The sequence below is a fragment of the Mustela nivalis genome (genome assembly GCF_964662115.1).
Source record: "Mustela nivalis genome assembly, chromosome: 5".
In the NCBI taxonomy this organism is placed as follows: domain Eukaryota; kingdom Metazoa; phylum Chordata; class Mammalia; order Carnivora; family Mustelidae; genus Mustela; species Mustela nivalis.
In genome coordinates this window covers 136,387,783-136,413,158 of record NC_139024.1, presented here as the reverse complement: position 1 = coordinate 136,413,158, position 25,376 = coordinate 136,387,783, and positions in this window count along the sequence as shown.

Here is a 25,376-nt window from a genome sequence, read left to right as displayed (position 1 = left end):
TGTAGGTACATCTTGTGACCATCTATGATTATTTCTTAAGAGAAAATGCCTAGAAGTGGAATTGCTGATCAGAGGGCATGCTAATATACAAGGTCTTTCATATATATTTTCACACTGGCTTCCAGAAATCAATCCAGACCAATCAACGTTCTTGCTGGCCTTGAGCTTCTTTGCATCTGATGACACTGTAGACCAGATTTTGCAAAGATCAGCTCCTCTTTGAGACTTGGGTCCAAAATGAGGTACGCTCACTTATATTTTCCCCCAGGCCACAGCCGCCTTACCTTTTTAGTTCATGGGGTCATTCCTACTGCCCCTTCCCCATATTTGGATTGTAGTAAAATACACATAACATAAATTTTGCCATCTTAACCAATTTTAAGTTACAGCTCAGTAGAGCTGTGTAATCCATGATATGGTGCAACCACACACCACTATTCACCATCAGAGCATCTTTGCCTTTCCAAACTGAGACTCCATTTCCATTAAATACTAAGTCACTATTCTGACCCCCTACCGTCAACCCCTGGCAACCACTATTCTTTCTATTTCCACAAATTTGACTACTCCAGGTATCTAAGTGGGGTCATATAGCATTTATCTTTAGTAATGGCTTATTTCACTAAGCATAATGTCATCAAGGTTCATCCATGTTTTAGCGTGTGTCTGAAGTTCCTTACTTTTTGTGACTGAATAATATTCCATTGTACAGATATACCACATTTCGTTGATCCATTCATTCATCCGTGGATATGTGTGTTGGTTCCATCTTTTGGCTATGGTGAATATGCTGTTATGAATAGAGGTGTCTTTGAGTTCCTGATTTCAATTCTTTTGGGTTTATATCCAGAAGTAGAATTGCTGGATCATATGATAATTATATTTATAATTTTCTAAGGATAGTTTTCCATTAGAGGTTGCATTATCTTATGTCTCCACCAGCAGGGCACAAGGGTTCCCGTTTCTCCACATCCTTGCCAACTCTTATAATTTTTTTAATAGTAGCCATCCTAATGGATAAGAGGCATTATCTCGTTGTGGTTTTACTTTACATTTCCCTAGTGATGAGCAATGTTGAGCATCTTTTCATATGCTTGTTGTTCATTTGTATATCTCCTTTTGAGAAATGTCTATTCAAGTCCTTTGCCCTTTTTTAAGTTGGGTTGTTTGTTTTTAATTGTTGAGTCAGAAGATATTTTTAGAGGCTTCTGCAACTCCCATTTTCTGCTCACCACACCCACCTCCTCCTCAGGGTCTGGCAAACTACCCATCTTGCCCTCCTGGAGCATCTGCCCAATGTCCTGATGCCAAATGTAAGCAGACAAGTAAGAATATGACTCATCATGAGTCACCTGTATCATTTACATTTTGGGTCCCATGTAAGCATATGTGTGCTCCATCAAACATATCAAGATGGAGACTTCCAGAACAGACAAACTAGGGAGTGAATCCTTAGATTATGAGTAAATTCTGGCTCTGCTATATAATTACTTTCAGAAAGAATTGTTGCAGATCAGTCATTTTCTGTGATAGGTTTGCCTTAACTTTAATCTGGTTTATAATACTAGAGTAACTTACCAAATGTGCATGTCTTTTAATCTTGAAGGGCTCACTAAGTAGTTCTATCATTCAAAGCCAGACATTCTACAGGTGCTCTATTAAAATGCTTTTAACTGGACTATGACTGGGACTTGAAGTTTTTTCCAAGTTAAAATGGCAGTGTCCATCTTGAAGGCATAGAAGATCCACATTCTAATGTGGTTTAAACATAAAACTTTTTTCCTAGGCAAAAGTCATGCTTGAAAGCAATAAATACTCTGAGTAAAGATGCATTTGTTAAAGCAGGACTGAGAGACCTTATGTCCTAGACCCAGGTCTTTCTTTTGCCAATGTCCAATTCCATACAGCACAGAGCAACAGCTCTGAGGTTTCTGGAACACAGCTTGAGGACTACGTGGTCGAGGGGTAGGGGATGGGACTTATTGACCAGGAAGGATTTAATACTGACTTTAGACTGGCTTGGGGGAGATAATTTTAGGCTGGGAGAGGAATGGTGGGCCATTACAGTGATTCTGAGCAAATGAAGTCCCAGGCAAGGATTTAGAAAGCAAAATAGTGAGCAGTGAGAAAGAATTAAATCTGGAGCAAAGGATGTGCCATGGTGCCCAGGAAGTTCTGAGTGGGAAGGCTCAGAAGAGCATGAGGGCAAGCTCACAGGAGCCACTCATCAGGGAGTGGCAAGTTTTTAAAGGATGACCTAAGCAGAGCTGTGGTGAGGAGGCTGTGTGTATCCTGGGGCATGGGGTAGAGGGAGCAGAGAGCTAGTGGCACCTGTCGATTCTTCAAGTCTGTGTGGATACAGACTTATCTACAATTGGGCAGAACTGTACTACACAATGTCACCTGGCTGAGGGTATGAGTAAAACAAAATCCAGACCACACTTCAATTACCAAGCCATCACCCTGGTGCAGGGCTGCATTTCACAGGAGGAAAGGACATCCTTTCTAACTCACACAGGCACTTCATGAGTTAGCAGTGGCCCTGAGTGAATACAGTTATTTTGTAGCTATAAATCTAGGGTCCTAGTCCTCTGCTCAAAGGATCTTAACCATCTTACATGAATGTCAATGTAAATAAGACCAGAAATGGAATATAACTGCACCATTCATTCATTCCAACAAATATTTATTTGGTGCCTTACCAAGTGCCAAGCACTGTTCTAGATATTTAGGACATAGATGTTAACAAAGTAGAGTAAGAGGTCTGCCCTTGTGGATCTTACATTCTCATGAGGGGAGTTAAAATGATAAATAATAATGGTAAATTGAAATACATACAATGAGTTAATTATCTAGCATGTTGGAAGGTGGTTACTGTTAAGGAACAGAGAGGAGGGCAGCCTATGTAGATCTGGAGTTCTGGGATGGAGGAAGCAGGTTACAATATTAAAGATGTCAAGATAAGGCCTCGTTGAGAAGACGGAGTTTGAGCAAAGACCTGAAAAAGCAGAAAGGCCAGGAAGAGGCTTTCAGGTGGGGAAAGAGCTAGAGCAAAGGTCTCAGTGTAGGATTGTGCATGGTTGAGGAAGAGCAAGGAGGCCAGAGCCAGTGATGCTGCAGGAATAATGGGGGATTTGGAAGAGAGGAGAGAAGATACAGGGCTGTCTGAGGACTTCGGCTTTTCCCTGAGTGAAATGGGAAACAATGGAGAATTCTGAGGGTAATAAGACAATCAGATCTAGGTGTTGGCTCTGCTGAAAGTAGCTGATAGGGGGGTAAGTGTGGAAGCAGAATATCCATCAGGAGGTGATTGTGGACATTCACATGGAAGATAATGGGCACTTGGACCAGGGAGGTGGAAGTGGAGGAGGCAAGAAATGGTAGAATATAGAAGATATGGAAGCTCTATTTTTAATTTCTTGAGGAATCTCCACACTGTTCTGCAAAATGGTTGCACCAACTTGCATTCCCACCAACAGTGGAAGAGGGTTCCCCTTTCTCCACATCCTCTCCAACACATGTTGTTTCTTGTCTTGCTAATTTTGGCCATTCTAACTGGTGTAAGGTGGTATCTTAATGTGGTTTTAATTTGAATCTCCCTGATGGCTAATGATGATGAACATTTTTTCATGTGTCTGATAGCCATTTGTATGTCTTCATTGGAGAAGTGTCTCTTCATATCTTCTGCCCATTTTTTGATATGATTGTCTGTTTTGTGTGTGTTGAGTTTGAGGAGTTCTTTATAGATCCTGGATATCAACCTTTTGTCTGTACTGTCATTTGCAAATATCTTCTCCCATTTGGTGGGTTGCCTCCTTGTTTTTTTTTTTTTTGTTTGTTTTTTTTTTTTTTTTTTACTGTTTCCTTTGCTGTGCAGAAGCTTTTGATCTTGATGAAGTCCCAAAAGTTTATCTTCGTTTTTGTTTCCTTTGCTTTTGGAGACATATCTTGAAAGAAGCTGCTGTGGCTGATATCGAAGAGGTTACTGCCTATGTTCTCCTCTAGGATTCTGATGGATTCCTGCCTTATGAGAGCCAGGTCTCTCACTGTTGGAGGGAGATGTTACAAATATGATAAGAGGAAGACTAAGATAAACTCTGGGGTGTTAAATAAGAGTCAGAATTTAAATTTTAAAAAGTGTAAACAATAAAAAAAAGAGAGAGAATATAGAAGATATGTCAAAGGTAGAGCCAGTGTGATTTCCTGAAACCATTCCTCTGCTTTCTGTCTCTATAGATTGGCTTTCTGCAGACATTTTATATAAGTTACATAATGTGCTTTCTTGTGTGTGGTTTGTTGAAGTTCATCTGTGTCGTAGCATGTATCAGCAGTTTCTTTCTTTTAATTGCTGCATACTATTCTCCATTGTATGGATACACCACAATTTGTTTCCAATTAACAGACATTTGGGTTCTTTCCAGAATGATGTGGCATTCGTGTGTAAGATATTGTGTAGACATATTTTTATTTTTCTTCAGTAAATACCTTTGAGTGGAATTGCTGAGTTATACATTAAGTATATGCTTAACTTTTCAGGAAACTGTCACACTGTTTCCAAGTGTGGCTGTATCATTTTACATTCTCACCAACAAGGTGTAAGAATTCCATTCTCTCTGCTTTCTTGCCAATACTTGAATGTAGAAGATGTATTGAAGGTAGAGCCAGTGTGATTCCTTGGCAACCACCCATCAGCTTTCTTTCTCTGTCAGTATTTTGGATTTTAGTTGTCCTAGTGGATTTATAATGGTATTTCATTATAATTTTAAATTACATTCTGACTGTGACTAATGATATTGTTTCAAATAATGATATTATTTCAGATGCTTATCAGAATTCATGTATTTTTTCATTTTAAAATTATATCAACATTTTCTTTTAAAAAACTCTGTTTTGAAATAATTTTGGATTTACAAAAAATTACAAAATGGTACAGAGAATTCACATATCACTTATACACAGCTTTTCCAAATGTTATTATCTTATATGCAATAGTATAGTTGCCAAAAGTATGATATTAATACTAATACAAGACTACTTACTGAATTACAGACTTCATTTGTTTTTCCCCACTTTCCCCACTAATGTCCTTTTTTAAGGTCAGAGGGAGAAGCAAATTCCCTATGGAGCTGGGAGCCTGATGCAGGACTCAATAATGGGACTCCAGGATCATGACTTGAGGGGAGGGCAGTTGCTTAACCCAATTGAGCCACCCAGGTGCCCCTTTTTTTCTGTTCTAAGATCCATTCCAGGGATCCCACCCTACAGTGAGTGATCATATCTCCTTAGTGTCTTCTAAGTTCTAAATATTCTTAGTCTTTACTTCTCTTTCCTGAGCTTGACACTTCTGAAGAGCACTGATCAATTATTTTATAAAATATCGCTTAATTTGGGTTTTCCAGTATTTCACTGAACTGATGTGTCTTTCTCAGTGGATCATATAAGGGATTACATGATGTCAATATGTCTTCTTATTGAGGATCATTATTGGTCTTATTATTATTGATCATTTGGTTGAGATTGTGCATGATGGATTTCTCCACTATAACTATTTTCCCCACTATAATTAATAGATATCTTAGAGAAGATACCTTGAGACTAGTCAAATCTCCTGTTTCTCCTAAAACTTTTCACCACGAATTTAGCTTCCTTTGGAGTCTTGCCTGCAATAATGTTTATGGTGGCCTTCAGGTGGCAATTTTGTACTCCCTCTGTTCCCTATATATTTATTATTCATAATTCTTCCATTATAAAAATCTCCCTCATTTATTTGTTATCATAACAGTGTGGGCTCATGGATATTTATTTTAATCTATGGCTTATAATTCAGTAGTATCATTATTTATTTTCTTCTTCATTTTTCCAGGTTTGAACACTGGGAAGTCTTTCAGGTTGGGTCCTGTGTCCTTTCAACTGGCCACCATCCTTTTTGAGTAATTTCTTGCTTTTGGGCATCACAAAATGCTCCGTGCCCATCTTGTGTTTTCCCCACTCCAACTCTTGAATCAATCCCTTTTCACAGATGCTCTGGTTTCTTTTTCATTGGAGATTGGTATTTAGAAAGCAAAATGAGGCACTAGGTGTGCTTCTTGTCTCTGGGTGTCATTACTTGCATGTCCTCTCGGGATCAGATTTTGGAAATACATGTATATATATTTACCCTTACCCTTGCAAATACATACACATGTATATTTGTTTAAAAACCCTAAGTTCATACTGATACTTCTGACTCTTATTTAACACCCCAGAGTTTATCGTAGTCTTCCTCTTATCATATTTGTAACATCTCCCTCCAACAGTGAGAGACCTGGCTCTCATAAGGCAGGAATCCATCAGAATCCTAGAGGAGAACATAGGCAGTAACCTCTTTGACATCGGCCACAGCAACTTCTTTCAGGATATGTCTACAAAGGCAAAGGAAACAAAAGTGAAAATGAATTTTGGGGACTTCATCAAGATCAAAAGCTTCTGCACAGCAAAGGAAACAGTCAACAAAACAAAACGGCAACCCATGGAATGGGAGAAGGTATTTGCAAATGACAGTATAGACAAAGGGCTGATATCCAAGATCTATAAAGAATTCCTCAAACTCAACACACACAAAAGATAATCATGTCAAAAATGGGCAGAAGACATGAACAGACACTTCTCCAGTGAAGACATACAAATGGCTAACAGACACATGAAAAAATGTTCAACATCACTAGCCATCAGGGAGATTCAAATGAAAACCACACTGAGATACCAACTTAAACCAGTTAGATTGGCCAAAATTAACAAGACAGTAAACAACAATTGTTGGAGAGGATGTGGAGAAAGGGGAGCCCTCTTACGCTGTTGGGAATGCAATTTGTTGCGGCCACTTTGGAAAACAGTGTGGAGATTCCTTAAGAAATTTAAAATAGAGCTTCCCTATGACCCTGCAATTGCACTACTGGGTATTTACCCCAAAGATACAGATGTAGTGAAAAGAAGGGCCATCTGTACCCCAGTGTTCATAGCAGCAATGGCCACAGTCACTAAACTGTGGAAAGAACCAAGATACCCTTCAACGGTCGAATGGATAAAGAAGATGTGGTCCATATATACTATGGAGTATTATGCCTCATTAAGAAAGGATAAATTCCAACTTTTATATCAACATGGATGGGCCTAAGGAGATTATGCTGAGTGAAAGAAGTCAAGCAGAGAGAGTCAATTATCATATGGTTTCGCTTACTTGTGGAGCATAGGGAATAACATGGAGGATATGGGGAGATGGAGAGGAGAAGGGAGTTGAGGGAAATTGGAGGGGGGGGAGATGAATCATGAGAAACTGTGGACTTTAAGAAACAAACTGAGGCTTTTGGAGGGGCAAGGAGTGGGCGGTTGGGTGAGCCTGGTGGTGGGTATTATGGAGGGCACATATTGCATGGAACACTGGGTGTGGTGCATACACAATGAATTCTGGAACATTGAAAAGAAATTTTAAAAAGAAATAAAAATTTTAAAAAATATTAAATAAAAAAAATATGTACTTATTTATTCACCCCTAATACGCACATAAAGTAGTTTCAGAATTGCTAACCCATGACCTTCTGAGAAACAAATTTATTAACTAAAATATAGCATTGTATTTTAACAGTATAATAAAAGTTCTTTTTGTCTTTAGTCTTAAAATATGCACACAAAATGCTGTTTTCTAAAAGAGCTAAGTTTCTTTTCTTCTTAGATTCTTTTATTTCCTGTTCCCTTGAGCATGTTTTTTTTTTCAGATAATTATGTTCATTTATTTTTTTTAATTTATTTTTTATTTTCAGCATAACAGTATTCATTATTTTTGCACCACGGGGTACCAGGTGGTGGGTATTATAGAGAGCATGGTTATTTTATTCGTTTGTAATATAGTTAACTTTTTTTTATTACAGTTTTTATTTCACTTTGGGTTTCTCTTAGATTATGATTGATTTCTTTTAATTTTTCTTTTTCTTTTAATTTTATAACTTTTTCTTTTAATTTTACATACAGTAAAATTCAATCTTGGTAGTGTAGTTTTACAGGTTTTCACACATGGTAGAGTCATGATTCCATTCTTATAGCATGGTTCCCTTCTGCTGCCCCCACTATAACTAACCTTACTCTATCTCAAGCCCAGCTCCCAGAACCCTTTTATCTGTTCTTCATCCATATAATTTTGCCTTTCAGACAGTCATATTATGGATTAAGGTAACATGTAGCCTATTGGTTCTGGTTTCATTCACTTAACAAAATGCATTTGCAATTTATTCCATTGTGTTGTAGTTCCTTCCTTTTCATTTCTGAGTAGTATTCTACTCAATCCATTCATTGGTAGAAACATGTAGGTTTTTACAGTTTTTGACTGTTACAAATAAAATTGCTATAAAATGCATATAGGTTTTTATGTAATACATCTTTTCATATCTCTTAAGTAAATATGTAAGAATGGGATTGCAGGATCGTGTGTTAAATGTGTATTTATCTTTATAAAATACTGCCAGACTATTTTCTGAGTGGCTTTACCATTTTGCATTTCTAGCCACATGTGTGAAATAATTTAGTTTTTTGTACTCATCAGCACTTGAGATTATCAAGTGTTTTAGTCATACTAATAGGAGCGTAATGGGATTTTATTGAATTTTTAATCTGCATTTTCCTAATGATGTTGAACATTATTTGGTATGCTCATTAACCATTTTGCTTGAGGAAGTGCTGTTTAGATTTCCTGCCCATTTTTAAATTGGGTTGTTTTATCTTTATATTTTTGAAGTGAAAGACTTAGTTATATATTCTGGATCTTCTGTATTCAACTTCTTTTATAGCTTTTCTGACAAATATATAAATAATATCTCCCAATCTGTAGCTTATCTTTTCATTTTCTTGATGGTGGTTTTTGAAAAGCAAAGTTTTTAATTTTCATGAGGCCCAATTTCCCAAATTTTTATTTATAGATTGTGATTTTGTCATCATATCTAAAAATTCTTTGCCTAATCCAAATTAACAAAGATTTTTTTTTGTGTTTCCTTTTAAAGTTTTACTTTTAGCTTTCATGTATGTGTATAATCTGTTTTGAGTTAATTTCTGTATGTGGTATGAGATAAAGGTCTAAGATCATACACACATGCATGCATGTGTGTGAGATATGGAATTTTCCTGCAAGCATTTCTTAAAAAGCAAAAACAAACCCCCAAATCTATGCTTTTCCTATTGAACTGCCTTAGCACCCTTATAAAAATAAATAAACCATAAAAATAAGAGTTGATTTCTGCTCTTACACCAATACCACACTGTCTCAAGTATTGTAGTTACACAATTAGTTTGAAAATCAATCAGGTATAAGTATTCCAACTTTTTCTTGTATTTTCTTTTCAAAAATTTTTGGCTATTCTGGGTCTTCAAACTTCTATATGAGTTTTAGGATCAACTCATCCATTTCTACAAAAATGCCAGTTGTAGTTCAAATTTAGGAAGTTTTGCCACCTTAAATATTGAATCTTTCAATCCATGAACATAGAATGTGTTTCCATTTGTTTATTTTTCTGTAGTTTATTCAGTGTTTTGTAGTTTTCTGTGTACAATGTCCATCACCCTGCCACCCTACCCCACCCCCCAGAAATCCTGTTTGTTTCCTAAAATGAAGAGCCTCTTAAGGTTTGTCTGTCTCTCTGTGGTTTCACTTTTATGTTAAGTTTATTTTTAATTGTTTTATTATTTTTGATACTATTATAAAGGGAATTATTTTAATTTTATTTCAGATTGTTCATTGCCAGTATTGAAATACACTTGATTTTTGTATATTGATCTATTATTCTGCAACATTTGTGTTTTATGTATGTATGCATGCCTGTATTTGGATTTCTTTAGATTTTCTATTAAAATGATCATGTCATCTGTGAATAGAGATAGTTTCACTTCTTTCTTTCCAATGTTAATACCTTTAATTTCATTATCTTTTCTAATTGTGCTAATTAGAACCACCCATCCAATAGAAATGGCAAAGCAAATATCTTCATTTTGTCCCCGTCTCAGAATGAAAGGTTTTTTCTTTTTTTTTTTTTTTAAAGATTTTATTTATTTATTTGACAGAGAGAGATCACAAGTAGGCAGAGAGGCAGGCAGAGATAGAGAGGAGGAAGCAGGCTCCCTGCTGAGCAGAGAGCCGGATGCGGGACTCGATCCCAGGACCCTGAGATCATGACCTGAGCCGAAGGCAGTGGCTTAACCCACTGAGCCACCCAGGTGCCCAGAAATTTATTTTCTATTTCCAGTTTGTTGTGTACTTGTTTATTATTTTTTATCATTAAAGTGTTTGAATTTTGTCATGTTTTATTATTTGTATTTCTTTAAAAGATCCTGGGTTTTTATCTTTTATTCTTTTAGTATGGTTTACTTGTTAATTGATTTTATACTAAACCAACCTTATATTCCTGGAATGAAGCCAACATTATTATGGTGTATAATCCTTTTTATGTTATGTGATTTGGTTTGCTAGTATTTTGTTGAGAAATTTTGCATCCTTGATTGCAAGGAATATTGGAGTGTGTGTGTGTGTGTGTGTGTGTGTGTGTGTGTTCCCTTAATCTAATTTTAGTATCAGGCTATTTGACTTCATAGAACTATATGGGAACTATTCCCCTCCCTTTCATATCCTGAAAGAGTTTGTGAAGGATTGGTACTGATTATTTTTGAAAATTTTAACAGAATTTAGTGGTGAAATCTCAAGCTTTGGTTGTAAGAAATTTTTGTAATTTACTAATTCAATCTCTGTACTAATTATAGGTTTATTCAGATTTTCTATTTTTTCCTCAGTTTTGGAAGTTTGTATCTTCTTGGAATTTTCCCACTTTACTGGTATACTATTGTTCATATTAATATCTTACAAATATTTTTATTTTTTTAAAGATCCATAGTAATATTTCCTCTTTCATTCTTGATTTTAGAAATTGAATGTTCTTTATTTCTGGGTGAATATAACTAAAGATTTGTTAATTTTATTGATCGTTTTAAAGAACCAACTTTGGTTTTATTAATTTTCTGTATTATTTCTCTTCTTATTTACTTACTTATTGCTCTGTTAATTAATGTTCCTTTTTTAAAAAAAGATTTTATTTATTTATTCGGAGAGAGAGTGACAGAACACAAGCAGGGGGAGCAGCAGAAGAAGAGGGAGAAGCACAGGGAGAGGGAGAAGCAGGCTCCCCATTGAGCAGGAAACCTGATGTGGGGCTGTATCCCAGGGATCATGACCTGAAGTGAAGGCAGCTGCTTAACAACGGAGCCACCCAGGCGCTCCTGTAATTAATGTTCTAATCCTTATTATTATCTTCTTTATGCTTGCTTTGAAATTTAGCTTGCTTTTTTCCTAGTTCATTAAGGTGGAAGCCTAGGTTATTGGTTTGAGATCTTTTTCTTTTCCAGTGTTAAGATTTTAATATCTAAAATTTCCCCCTGAGTACTGATTTCACTGCACCCCAAAAACTTTGGTTTGTTGTGTTTTTGGTTTATTTATTGCAAAGTGTTCTCTAATTTCTCTTGTGATTTCTTCTTTGACTTATTGGTGACATAGTGTATGTTTTAATTTCATGTATTTATGATTTTTCCAAATTTCCTTCTTTCATTGATTTCTAATTCCATTCCATTGTGTTCAGGGAACATCCTCTAAATGATTTCAGTCTTTTAACATTTAGTGAGACTTGCTTTTTGGCCTAATGTGTTATCTAGCCAGGGGAATGTTACATGTGCACTTGAGGATAAGATAAATTCTGATGTTGTTGTGGAGTTTTATATGTGGGTGAAGTCTCCATATTGTTGATTCTCTACTTCTCCTTTCAATTCTATTAGTTTTTGCCTCATCTATTTTGGGTCTTTGTGGTCACCTGTATCAATATTTTTTAATTGTTTCATCATCTTGATGGATCAACCCACTTATTACAAAATGTCCTTCTTTCTCTTTCTAGTGAACTTTTGTCTAAAAGTATTTTGTGCAATACTGGCATAGACTCTCCAACTCTCTTTTGATTACTGTTTGCATGGTATATCTTTTCCACTCTTTTACTTTCAACCTATCTCTGCCTTTTTACCTAAAATGTGTCTCTTATACACAACATACAGCTGAACCATGTTTTTTTTTTTTTTAACTATTTTGAAAGAAAAAGTCAATTAGAGGAAATTGGAGGGGGAGATGAACTATGACAGACTGTGGACCCTGGGAAAGAAACTGAGGGTCTTGGAGGGAAGAAGAGTGGAGGGTTAGGTGAGCCTGGTGTTGGGTATTAAGGAGGGCATGTATTGCATGGAGAACTGGGTATGGTGGATAAACAATGAATCTTGGAACACTGAAAAAACAAAATAAAATTTAAAAAGTACAATTGTAAAAGTAAAAAAAAAACTATATTGCTGATATTTGCCTTTCACTAAAGTATGTAGTCCATTTACAGTTTATAAGGTTACTGACAGAATGTATACATGCCAATTTTCTTCTCTTTCTATATGTCTTATGTCTTATTTGTTCCTCTGTTCCTCCATTACCATGTGTTAAATAGTTGTTTTCCAATGTACTATTGTAATTCTTGTACCATTTTAAAAATATACATTTTTCATTTTCTTATTTTCTTAGTAGTTGTCCTGGGAACATAGTTAACATCTTAATTTATAATAGTCTATTTTGGATTAATATGAACTTAAGTTCAATAGTGCAAAACACTTTGTTTCTAGACACATCCATTCTCTCCCCCTTCCTATGTGCCTTATTGTCCTACAAATTAGTTCTTTTCAAAAATATTTATTTATTTATTTGAGAGAGAGAGAGAGTGAGAGAGAGCATAAGTTGGGGGAAGAGGAGAAGGGGAGGGACAAGTAGACTCCAGTCTGAGTGTGGAGTCCAACATGGTGCCAGATTCCATGACCCTCAGGTCATGACCTGAGACAAAACCAAGAGTCGGACACTTAACAGACTGAGTTACACAGGTGCCCCCAAATTACCTCTTTATACATTGTATACCCATCAACACAGATTTTAATTATTGCATTATGTTATTATCTTTTAAATAAGATGAAAGAAAACATTTTCAATAAAAAAAACTTTCATACACTCTTATATTTAACTATGTAGTTACCTTTATCAATATCCTTTATTTTTTTTAATATCCTTTATTTTTTAATTAATTTTTTATTAACATATAATGTATTACTGGCCCCAGGGGTACAGGTCTGTGAATCATCAGGTTTACACACTTCACAGCGCTCACCATAGCGCATACCCTCCCCAATGTCCATAACCCAATGCCCTTTATTTTTTAATGTGAATGCAAGTTATTGTATAGAGTCCTTTCATTTCAGCCCCAAGGACAGATTCTCATTGGGAGATCAGATAGAGATGAAATTGCTCAGGTTTTGTTTATCTGGCAATGTCTTAATTTCTCCTCATTTTTGAAGGATGGTCTTGCTGGATTAGAAATTTTAACTGACAGTTTTCTTTCTTTCTTTTTTTTTTTTTTTTCTCTTAAGCACTTTGAATATGTCAGCCCAGTGATTTAGGGCCTCCATGGATTCTGATGAGAAATCAGGTGTTAATCTTTCAGAGGCTCCCTTGAACATGATTAGTTACTTCTCTATTGCTGCTTCCAAGAGTCTTTCCTTGCTTTCTGTCCTTCAGAATTTTGATTTTAATGTGGCTAGGTATGGATCTTTTTGTGTTTCTGTGCAGCGGGCATATGTTGAGCTTTTTAGATGTGTATGTTTATGTTTTTCATCAAATTTCATCAAATTGGGAAATTTTCAGCTGTTATTTCTTCAAATATTCTTTCTGACCTTTTCTTTTCTCTCTTACAGAAAGATAGTTATCCAGAAATCCCCCAATACCCTCACCTGTGACGCATGCCAGCACATACCCCCTGAACATAGGAAGGCCTTGGGGTCTAGCCCCTCGTGCCCCCTTCCCACCCCCTCCGGGGCCAAAGGGACACAGGAAGGGGGCTGTCCTCGCTGGCTCTGAGCATGACCTCTGCCTTGCTGTCCTTGCCCACTTTAATAAAGAGCCGTTCAGCAGCCCCGCTTGAGGCCTGGACTGGAGCTGGGGTGGGATTCAGGTTGGCCGCCCAGGGCCCTGCTCTCTGATGCTGTGCCCCATTGGCCCTGGCTCAGGATGGAGGCTGGGCTGCCATCGCACTGTGAGGGACAGGCTGACCCATCCCCTGAATATGCTAAGCGCTTGGCATGTGAGGATCCTTCCTCGGAACGTTCCTGGTGTTTTAGCAGGTGCCAATCTGAGCTTGCCAAATGCCAAGGTCTCATCTGTTGACCTTCCTTTGCCATGTGTATGGGCTTGGCATGCCCACACTGGCTTGGGTCATGGCTAAGTGTAAATTCCCTTTACAGCCATCAGCTTATGCTTGATGTACCCCGAGGTGTTTGGACCTGCAAGGCCACCCTTGGGAGCCGGTGATGGTTCAGCACGTCACCGTCTGGGAATGTGCCAAGTGTGTAGTGTTTGCTACCCTGTGCTGGCTATGGGAGGCTCAGCTCACGCCAGGCTGTGTGGTCACATGCTACACGCTCAGCACATACTGGCTCGAGGGCTTCACACACTAGGCACTCAGCACACGCCAGTCCCATGTTGTGTGCTCAGTACATGCCAAATCCATGCTAAGGGTCCAGCACGTGTTGTGGGCTCAAGACAAAAGAAAAACAAAAAGTCTCTCCAGGACTATTACCGAGCATATGTTGGTATGTTTAATAGTGTCTCACAGATAGCTGGAGCTCTGCTTATTTTTCTCTATTCTTCATTTTGTTGATTTCTCAGAGTCATCTCAATGAACATATCTTCAAGTTCTCTGGTTCTTTCTTCTGCTTACTCAAATCTGAATTTAGCTTCGGTAGTGAATTTTTCACTTCAGCATTGTACTTTTCAACTCCAGAATTTTTATTTGGTTCTTCTTATTTTTTTTTTTTAAAGTTTAACTTTTCATTGTTTTTCTCTATTTGGTGAGATATTATTCCTATACTTTCCTTTAGCTCTTTAAACCTTTCTTTCTTTAGGTCTTCAAACATATTTTAAAAAGTTAAAGTGTCTAGTAAGTCTAACATGTGAGCTTCTTCCAAAAGAGTTTCTATCACTTGTTTTTTTCTATGTATAAACCATACTTTCTTGTCTCATTGTATGTCTTGGACTTTTTTTTTTTTTTAATAGATGGAGAGTGAAGATAATATAATGTGGTACCTCTGGAAATTAGATTCTCTTCCTTTCTGGCAGACACTGTGTTGTTGTTTTGTTATTGGTGCAGAAGCTGTTGTCATTGTTGTTTGTTTAGTGATTCTTCCAAATTAATTCTGTAAATTCTGTCTTCTTTGTCATGTGTGGCCACCAAAGTCTCTGCATGGTTAGCTTATTGATCAGCCAATAACTGGAAAGAGAGTAAGTCTTCTATCTTTTGCTGAAGGGTGCAGGACTCATGCAGATAGTTTGTAACACTGCCTTAGTCTTCATTTCCTGCTGGGCAGAGCCTCAGGGTAAACCAGAAATAAAAGCATAGGGCCTCCTCAGTCTTTCCTGAGCATGTACACAATTTTGAGCAGGACAGCTTTGTATATGCATACAGACTTACAAATTTATAGGAGTTTATACTAGTTTATAGGAGTTTTTCAAAGCCCTCTGTGGACAACTCATTCTCCAGCTTTTCTTTTAATTTTTAAAAAATTATTTATTTGCCCCAAACTCTTGTTCCTACCTCAGGCAACTGCAATGTTAAATGATTGCCACTGATTTTTTTTTTTTTTTCAACAGATGGCCCGGAGGAATGGTTGTTTTGACTGGGCAAGCTCTGAATAAGGTCAAATAAAACAAGCCTCGTGAGTGGGATCTTCCAGGGAACCACTGGGCAAGTCAATAATGATAATTTTCTGGGAATAGGATTTTGAAAGGGCTCCAACCTTTCCAGTGACTGCTGGAATGATAGATTTTACTGCAGTTGGAGGCTGCTGGTTTTTACATCTTCCATAGAGCCAAGGAGAGGGGAATGACAATAGGGTAAGTTAAAAATGCCAGAGAACTCACTGTTCTTACAAAGATTCGCTGTTTTTCTTGAATAAATGTTCCTGAACTCCTCCAAGCTTTTGGTTAATCTCCAGAGTTTTGAGAAAGTTGATTTTGAGACTTTTTGCCAGTGTTCTCGTGTTTTTTTTTTTTTTTTTTTTTTTTTTTAAAGATTTTATTTATTTATTTGAAAGACGGAGATCACAAGTAGGCAGAGAGGCAGGCAGAGAGAGAGAGAGAGGGAAGCAGGCTTCCTGCGGAGCAGGGAGCCCGATGCGGGGCTCGATCCCAGGACCCTGAGATCATGACCCGAGCCAAAGGCAGCAGCCCAAACCACTGAGCCACCCAGGCGCCCCTGTTCTCGTGTTTTTTATGGAGAAGAGGATTTGGGGATGTCCTTACTCCTTCATTCCCATTTGTACCACCTGAGTTGACTTATTAACTATATTTCATGAATTTTCTTAATTATTGTTCTAGTGGTTACAATATGCATCTTAACTTGTTACTGTCTACTTCAGGTTAGTGCCTACTTAATTCCAGTAAAATATAGTGACTTTGCTTTACTATAAATCCATCTCCTTTTCTCTCCTTTGTGCTTTTAGTATTTTACATCTATATTATATATAATAATACATAACAGATAAAACACTGACATAGATATTACATAAAATATCTATAGGTTGTGTCTTAAACCTATCAATAGTCAGCAGCAAAGGTGCTGTTTTTCATTACCTGATAAAATTAACTGGCTGGCCAAGTGGCAGGGGATTGGAACTGCCTCCAGCAGTGTGTTTGTAGATGCCTACCGTTCTTTCCTCAAAGTTTTAGCAGCTTTTCATGAATAAATATCTCCCCATTTGTTGTTTACCTTTGGTAAACTTCCAGAGCCATGAAATTGTTGTTTTAAATTATTTTGCCCAGTTTCATACCTGTTTTTGAGGAAAAGATTTGCTGACCTCTTTATTCTTTTTTTTTTTAAAGATTTTATTTATTTATTTGACAGACAGAGATCACAAGTAGGCAGAGAGGCAGGCAGAGAGAGAGGGAAGGAGGCTCCCTGCTGAGCACAGAGCATGATGCAGGGCTCGATCCCAGAACGCTGGCATCATGTCCTGAGCTGAAAACAGAGGCTTTAACCCACTGAGCCACCCAGGTGCCCCTGACCTCTTTATTCTGCTATAACCAGAACTCCATATCAGCATAGGATATATTATTTTCATCTTTATTAGAGAATGCCAGGTGGTGTTTCAAAGAACTTTTGTCAGTTTACCCTCCTACCAAAAGTATTTGAGAATCCCATTCTTGTCAACACTTTATTTTATCACTTTTTAGAGTTTTAAGCTCACTCTTTCCACTCATAATGATATTTTTTCGATGAACAGATCATCAGATAAGAAGTCAAATGAATCAGTCTTTTCTTTTGAACTATCTGATTTCTAACCCAAGATAATGAACACATTCTCCTACATAATCTTTCAAAATCTGTATTTATTTATTTATTTATTTATTTATGTTCTCATTACAGCTGAAATGGACTTTTATGTACATTATTATTAAAAGTACCTTATGTACTTTTATGTACAAAGGAGGAATAATTTTTTCCCTTTTCTTTCCTTTATGAGTATTCAATTAACTTAACATAATTTGTTGAAAAAATTACCTTTTCCCCACTGCTTTTGTTTTCAATCCTTACTTCCTCAAGTTTGCCAATGACTATCAAAATTAATGTTGGTGTATTCTTGTTCAAAAAAGCATAACCAGGGCACCTGGGTGGCTCAGTGGGTTAAGCCGATGCCTTCAGCTCAGGTCATGATCTCAGGGTCCTGGGATCAAGTTCCGCATCGGGCTCCGCATTTTATTTATTATATGTATTTATTTATTTATTTGACATACAGAGATCACAAATAGAGGGAGAGGCAGGCAGAGAGAGAGGAGGAAGCAGGCTCCCTGCTGAGCAGAGAGCCCGATTTGGGGCTCAATCCCAGGGCCCTGGGATCACAACTGAAGCTAAAGGCAGAGGCTTAACCCACTGAACCACCCAGGCACCCCATCATTGCTTATTTTAAATCTGTTATTTAAACACAAGAATATGTATTACTATAGGACATACAAATGAAATTTTGAATTGTTACAAATTTACCCTTGAAACAATTCTACTACTGAGATTTCAAAAAATTAAATCAATGTTTCTTTTTTCTTTAAAAAACACCCAAAACAAATAATCCAGTGAAGAAATGGGCAGAAAACATGAATAGACATTTCTCCATAGAAGACATACAAATGGCTAACAGACACATGACAAAATGCTCCACATCACTTGGCATTGGGGAAATTCCAATCAAAATCACATTGAGATACCACCTTACACCAGTCAGAATGGCTAAAATTAACAAGACAGAAACACCAAATTTTGGTGAGGATGTGGAGAAAAGGGAACCCTCTTACGCTGTTGGTGGGAATGCAAGTTGGCACAGTCACCCTGGAAAACGGGATGGAGGTTCCTCAAGAAGTTAAAAATAGAACTACTCTATGACCCAGCAATTGTACTACTGGTAAATACCCCAAAGAAACAAATGTAGTGATCCAGAGGGGCACCTGCACCCCAATGTTCATAGCAATGTTCACAATAGCCAAACTGTGGAAAGAGCCAAGATGTCCATTGACAGATGAATGGATAAAAACGATGTGGAATATATATACAATGGAATATTATTCAGTCATCAGAAAGGATGAACATTTACCATTCACATCAATGTGGATGGAACTGGAGGGTATTATGTTGAGCAAAATAAGTCAATCAGAGAAAGACAATGATCATATGGTTTCACTCTTATGTAGAATATAAGAAACAGCACAGAGTATCATAGGATGAGGGAGGGAGGACTGAAGGGGAAATAATTAGAGAGGGAGACAAACCATGAGAGATTCCTACTACGGGAAACAAACTGAGGGTTTCTGGAGTTAAAGTGGGTGCGACAATGGGGTAATTCAGTGATGGACACTAAGTAGGGTATGTGATGTGATGAGCACTGGGTGTTAGAAGCAAATGATAAATTATTTAACACTATACCTGAAGCTAATGATGTACTATATGCTGGCTAATTGAATTTAAATAAAAAATTAACAAAACAAAACAAAACAAAAAACCCAACTTTACATTAAGGAATAACTTCCATCCAGCAAAATTAGCTCCTTATTATACAGGTCTGCAAATTTTAACAAATACATTTTGTTGCATGACCACCATTACAACTAAGATACAGGACAATAGGAAATGAAATTTCTACCTGCAAATAGATACCTGCACCTCATGTTTACTGAAGCTTTATATAAAATAGCCAAGACATGGAAACAACCTAATTGTCTATGGATAAATGGATAAAGGAATTGTGAGATACACACACAAACACACACTCAATGGAATATTATTCAACCATAATAAAGAAAGAAATTTTGCCATTTGCCTAACGTAAATAAACCTTGAGGGTATTATGCTAAGTGAAATAAGTCAGAGAGAGAAGGACAAATACTATAAGGTTTCAGTCATATGTGGAATCTAAGAAAACATCAAGCTCAGAAACAGAATAGATTGGCGGTTGCCAGGGGATGGGGGAAAAGAGTAAAGGTGGTCAAGAGTACAACCTTTTCATTACAAGATGAGTACCTTCCGGGATGTACTGTACAGCATGATGAGTAGAGTTACCATGTTATAGTGTATCCTTGAAAGTTGCTAAGCCAGTAAATCTTAAAATTTCTTACTGCATGCATGCCAAAGGTAGTGAGGTGATGGAGGTGTTAACATTATTGTGATAATTATTTTGTCATATGTATGTATATCAAATCATCACATTGTATAAATTAAACTCACACAGTATTATATGTCAATTATGTCTCAATAAAGCTAAAAAAAAGTATGGAAGAGTCCCATGTAAGGTACGTGTAAGTCCACCAGTCTTACACGTTAGTAAACCTTCCCTCCTACCACTGCGCTTGGTGATCCCAGATCTGTTTTCTGTCCCTATAGTTGTGCTTTTTCCAGAATGTCGTGTAACTGCACTCATATAGAGTATAGCCTTTGAATCTGTCTCCTATGATCACAGTGCATTTGAGACTTTTCCAGGCTTTTGTGTGTAGCCAGAGTTAATTTCTCTATATTGCTGACCAACTTTCCATTGAAGGCTTAAACCCGAGTTTATCCACTTTCCAGTTAAGAGATGTTTGGATTATTTCCAGGTTTTGGCAATTATGAATGAAGTCACTATAAACTTTCATGTATAGATTTTTGTGTGTGTGTTTTTTTAAATTTCAGTTGGGCAATTGTATACAATGTCAAATATTCCTAAGTACTTGATATTTTTTGAGGGAAATGGTATCTTAAAAGTTTTTTCAGGGGTTCCTTGGTGGCTCAGTGGGTTAAAGCCTTTGCCTTCGGCTCAGGTCATGATTCCAGTGACCTAGGATGGAACCCTGAATGGGGCTCTCTGCTCAGCAGGGAGCCTGCTTCCTCCTCCCTCTGCCTGCCTCTCTGCCTACTTGTGATCTCTCTGTCAAATACATAAATAAAATCTTAAAAAAAAAAGTTTTTTCATTTTTCAAATTCAAACTCTTTGCTGCTGGAATAGAGAAATACAACTGAGTTTTGTATATTGATAATCTGTCTAGAAAGTGTACTAAATGTGTTATTTAATTCTAAATACTTAACACTGATTCACTTGGGACATTTATGTACAATGGTTTGTTGCAAATTGCATTTTTAATAAGATCTTATTTATTTATTTATTCAAGAGAGATGAGCAGCAGGGAGAGAAAGAATCTTAAGCAGGCTCCATGCTCACAGCAGAGCCCCACATGGGGCTTGATCTCATGACCCTGAGATCATGATCTGAGCTGAAATCAAGAGTCAGACGCTTAACCGACTGAGTCACCCAGGCACCCATTCCATTTTTTTTTTTTTTCTAAATTAAGGAATTTTTTTCCTGCTTTTAATTGGTTAGATTTATTCTTTTTAATTTTTAATGTACATGAAGAATATTGATTCTTTTTTTCCCAAGCATTTCCCAGAAGTCTTGGTGTAGGCTCTGAGAAGGGAAAAGTTGGGTCCATTTAGCATGGAAATACAAAGGAGCAACAGAGGTAAAGACACTGGCAAAAGGGTGGTTAAAGTGATGAGACATGGAATTCAAATTACATAGGGAGACAAAAGGCATGAGAAAGGAAGAGAAGGGGCATGGGTGGACATGAATCAGGAAACCCAATAAATTTGAAGGCAGGGTCATAGTTGGAATAAATGAATGAAGGAGAAAGAACAGTGACTATAGTCGGTGCCTACTGGAACAGTATTCTAACTCTGATTGCATATTGGAAACACCTGGAGAGCTATAAAAATGGTTAGGTTTCTGTGGCCCACTCTGAGTCAGTTAAATTAGGATTTCAGAGGGTGGGGTCTAAGTGCTGGATTTGGTGAGCCTGTGGTTCTAGTGTATGACCAGGGTGGAAAATGCTGCACTGAAGGTCTGGTGTGGTAATTCCACAAGTGCAATGTGAGGAGTGCAGGGTGGAGGAAGAGAGAGTGCATGGCTGGAGAAAATTGCAACAGGATGCCAAAAATCATGACAGGCTCCAAGCGGCTCATTGTTCGATGGGTGTCCACTTTGGTCCAGAGTTGTTCAGCATGTGCACAGGTGTGCAGTGGCAGCATGAGCGGTAGGTGCCAAAATCTCTGTGGGATGAGAGGAAGTGCCTGGCAGCTGGAAGATGACAGTGGACTGGTGGCTTTTAGAAAAATGTAGATAAATATTAGTCTGGAAGCATCAGTGACTCTGGGGGATGGCACTGACTCTTGAGCATCCTGAGGTAAGTGGGAGAGGGTGTAAGGGCAGCCTCCTTTGGAGGTGGCTGTAGGGAACATGATCACAGAGCAGATGGAGGGTCTCCTCAAGGTCAGGAAGTGTGGGAATCATTCTGAAAATATCAATCCACTGTCCAAAATCATACTATACACAACTACACTATATAACCAATCATGTTTTGTGTTAGACCTTGGCTGCTGGACAGCTGAGTGCTCTCTATGGGTCCCACCTCTGTGAAATGCAAAGACCTTCACAGATTTGGGACACTCATTTCACTGGTGGCTACCATTATGTTCTCTTTGCCTTGAATCTATTGCTGTTTTCAAACTTTATTTTTCCTAGGATTATATGCATCTTTGTAAGCTGCCTGAAACATGTGTTTGGCATGGGGTAGATTATAAGTAAATAATCTGTCAGAGAGCTCTACATTCAACCGTGTGTTAGGGTTCTTTGCAGTACAAAATGAATCAGTACAGGCTTCTTTCCAATGAGTAGCTTCCCCAGTGTATTTAACTTACTCTTCTGTTTGTACATCACTTTCTTAAAACAGATTTATTATATGCAGTAAACATTTTTTGATTTGAGGTAATTTTCATTGTATAAGTAACAGAACATTTTAAAGCAAAGAAGAGAAATAAAATTGAATATGACCTCCTAATATTAAGAGAATAAGCTACAGGTTGCATAGCAGAACAACTTGCTCCCCCTTCATTTCTGGCCAAGAAGATGCTGAGTATTATGTTAAAACTGGCAAAGGATTATTTATAAAGGTAACCACAATGACTTACATTATGTTTTTATCACCTGATTTTGACACGGTTGAATGTAGAGCTCTCTGACAGATTATGGAAAAACCTAGCATATTTAGGGAGTTTTTTAAAAAAATTTTTATTTATTTCTAAATTTCTGTTCAGTGTTCCAGAATTCATTGTGTATGCACCACACCCAGTGCTCCATGCAATACGTGCCTGCCTTAATACCCATCACCAGGCTCACCCAATCCCCTGCCCCCCTCCCCTCCAAAACCCTCAGTTAGTTCCTCAGAGTCCACAGTCTTTCATGGCTTGACTCCCCCTCCAATTTCCCTCAATTCCCTTCTACTCTCCATCTCCTCATGTCCTCTGTTATTTCTTATGCTCCACAAATAAGTGAAACCATAAGATAATTGACTCTCTCTGCTTGACTTCTTTCACTCAGCATAATCTCCTCCAGTCCCATCCATGTTGATATAAAAGTTGGAATTCATCCTTTCTTAATGAGGCATAATACTCCATAGTATATATGGACCACATCTTCTTTATCCATTCGACTGTTGAAGGGCATCTTGGTTCCTTCCACAGTTTAGTGACTGTGGCCATTGCTGCTATGAACACTGGGGTACAGATGGCCCTTCTTTTCACTACATCTGTATCTTTGGGGTAAATACCCAGCAGTGCAACTGCAGGGTCATTGGGAAGCTTTATTTTAAATTTCTTAAGGAATCTCCACACTGTTTTCCAAAGTGGCCGCAACAACTTGCATTCCCACCAACAGTGTAAGAGGTTCCGCTTTCTCCACATCCTCTCCAACAATTGTTGTTTACTGTCTTGTTAATTTGGCCATTTTAACTGGTGTAAGGTGGTATCTTAGTGTGGTTTTGATTTGAATCTCCCTGATGGCTAGTGATGTTGAACATTTTTTCATGTGTCTGATAGCCATTTGTATGTTTTGATTGGAGAAGTGTCTGTTCATGTCTTCTGCCCATTTTTTGACATGATTATCTGTTTTGTGTGTGTTGAGTTTGAGAAGTTCTTTATAGATCTGGATAGGGAGGTTTTGTTTTGTTTCTGTTTGGTTTTTGATGTTAATTGAGGACTGGACACAGATCCAATGCCTGCAAAATGTGTGACTTGGGTATCCAATGGTTCTGATTGTTACTTGTAAGAGATTAATGTTCAGAAAAAACAGAATGCACAATTTATTGAGGACCTGAATTCTGCACGTGGTAATTACTGATCTTTTCAAGCCTTTGTTTTATCATCTGTGAGATGGAAGTGGTAGTAGCATCTACCTTGTGAAGATGAGGTGAGAAGAAAAGAGGATGACACAGTTGAGTCATTAAGCATAGGGCCTGACCTATATTGTAATACTGTTCATAGATGTCAATTTGAAAAAAAGTGAAGTCTTTCCCTTTGCTCTCATTCACTATACTGTGTTGTTCTGATTGTTTCAGTGCATTTATATGTGTCTCTTTCAAAAGATTAATTCCTTAAGGATGGAATATCTCCCTGTTATTATGTCCCATGGTGCCGAATGCAGTAGACTCTGACAGATTAATCTGGTTCTCTGCATCTGTATCTTAATACCTGTCACTGGCATGTTTGAACCAACATGCTTAAAGAAATTCACGAGGCAACTGCCTATAATGTGAGATCTACAGTCCAATTTATAGATCCATCTGCCTTAACATGTTCATCAATTACTTTTTTTTTAGTTCCTCATTTAGTTCATAAATTTATTTACTACATTCCTGATGTGAAGGGAATGTGAATATTTTGGATGTTAATAGGGTGTTTACAAAGCCAACTTAAAAAAAAAAAAGGTTTTTGTTTGTTTGTTTGTTTTTTGTTTTTGTTTTTCTTTTTGTTTTGGGTTGTGTAGTATTTGGTGAAGCAGAATATCTCCGAGTAATTTCTCCAGGAGTACTTTCTCTTGCTGTTCTCAACACCTTTGGGAAATGATGGTGGTGTCTGGCTGGTGGAGACGTGAGTTTTTTTTCCCTCCTTCTAAATAGAGTGTTCCACTGGGAAATTTTCTAATTTTCAGGACTTGCGGGGCTTTTTTTTTTTCCCCCATCAACAAATGTAATCATTAAACCCCAAAAGCAGAAACATGAGAAACTGAGTAAAAATTCTCAGAGCGGTCCCTGGAATCATGAGTACGATGAGGAGGCCTGTGAATGTACACATACCTCCATGTTCTGTGGCTTTTGATTCTGATTTGCCTTCATACTTATCACCCCAAGCTAGTGGGGAAAATTCTATTTATAAGGAACAAGGCAGCTGGTGTGTGTAGTGCTGGTTCCCAGGCTCACAAGTGAAGGCAGGCTTGGCAAGGTGGCTAATTTGGCTAATGAGGAATAAAACTTCCTGAAACCTCTTCTCTGTTCAAAAATGGGTGTGGAAATGTAGTGGCTGGTCTTTCTAAGATAAATACCTACATTGCTAAGAAAGCCAGCTCAAGCTTTGGGATTTTTCTTCTTAATTTTCCTGGTACTTCAGTTGCCTTTAATGACACATTGTATCACAGACTTTAACCTGAATTCTGAATCCTAGTGAAATATTTTGGCTAGGAGTTTCATTCATGGATTCATGGCATCGTGTTTTGTTGTTAACTGTGGTCTCTCATTAGTCTTTTAAAAATAATATTTCATGCTGTTGGTTTTAGTGAAAGGATTCATAGCTCTATGAATTTACTCATTCTGTCTTTTCAAACTTATTTTTTTTAAAGATTTTATTTATTTA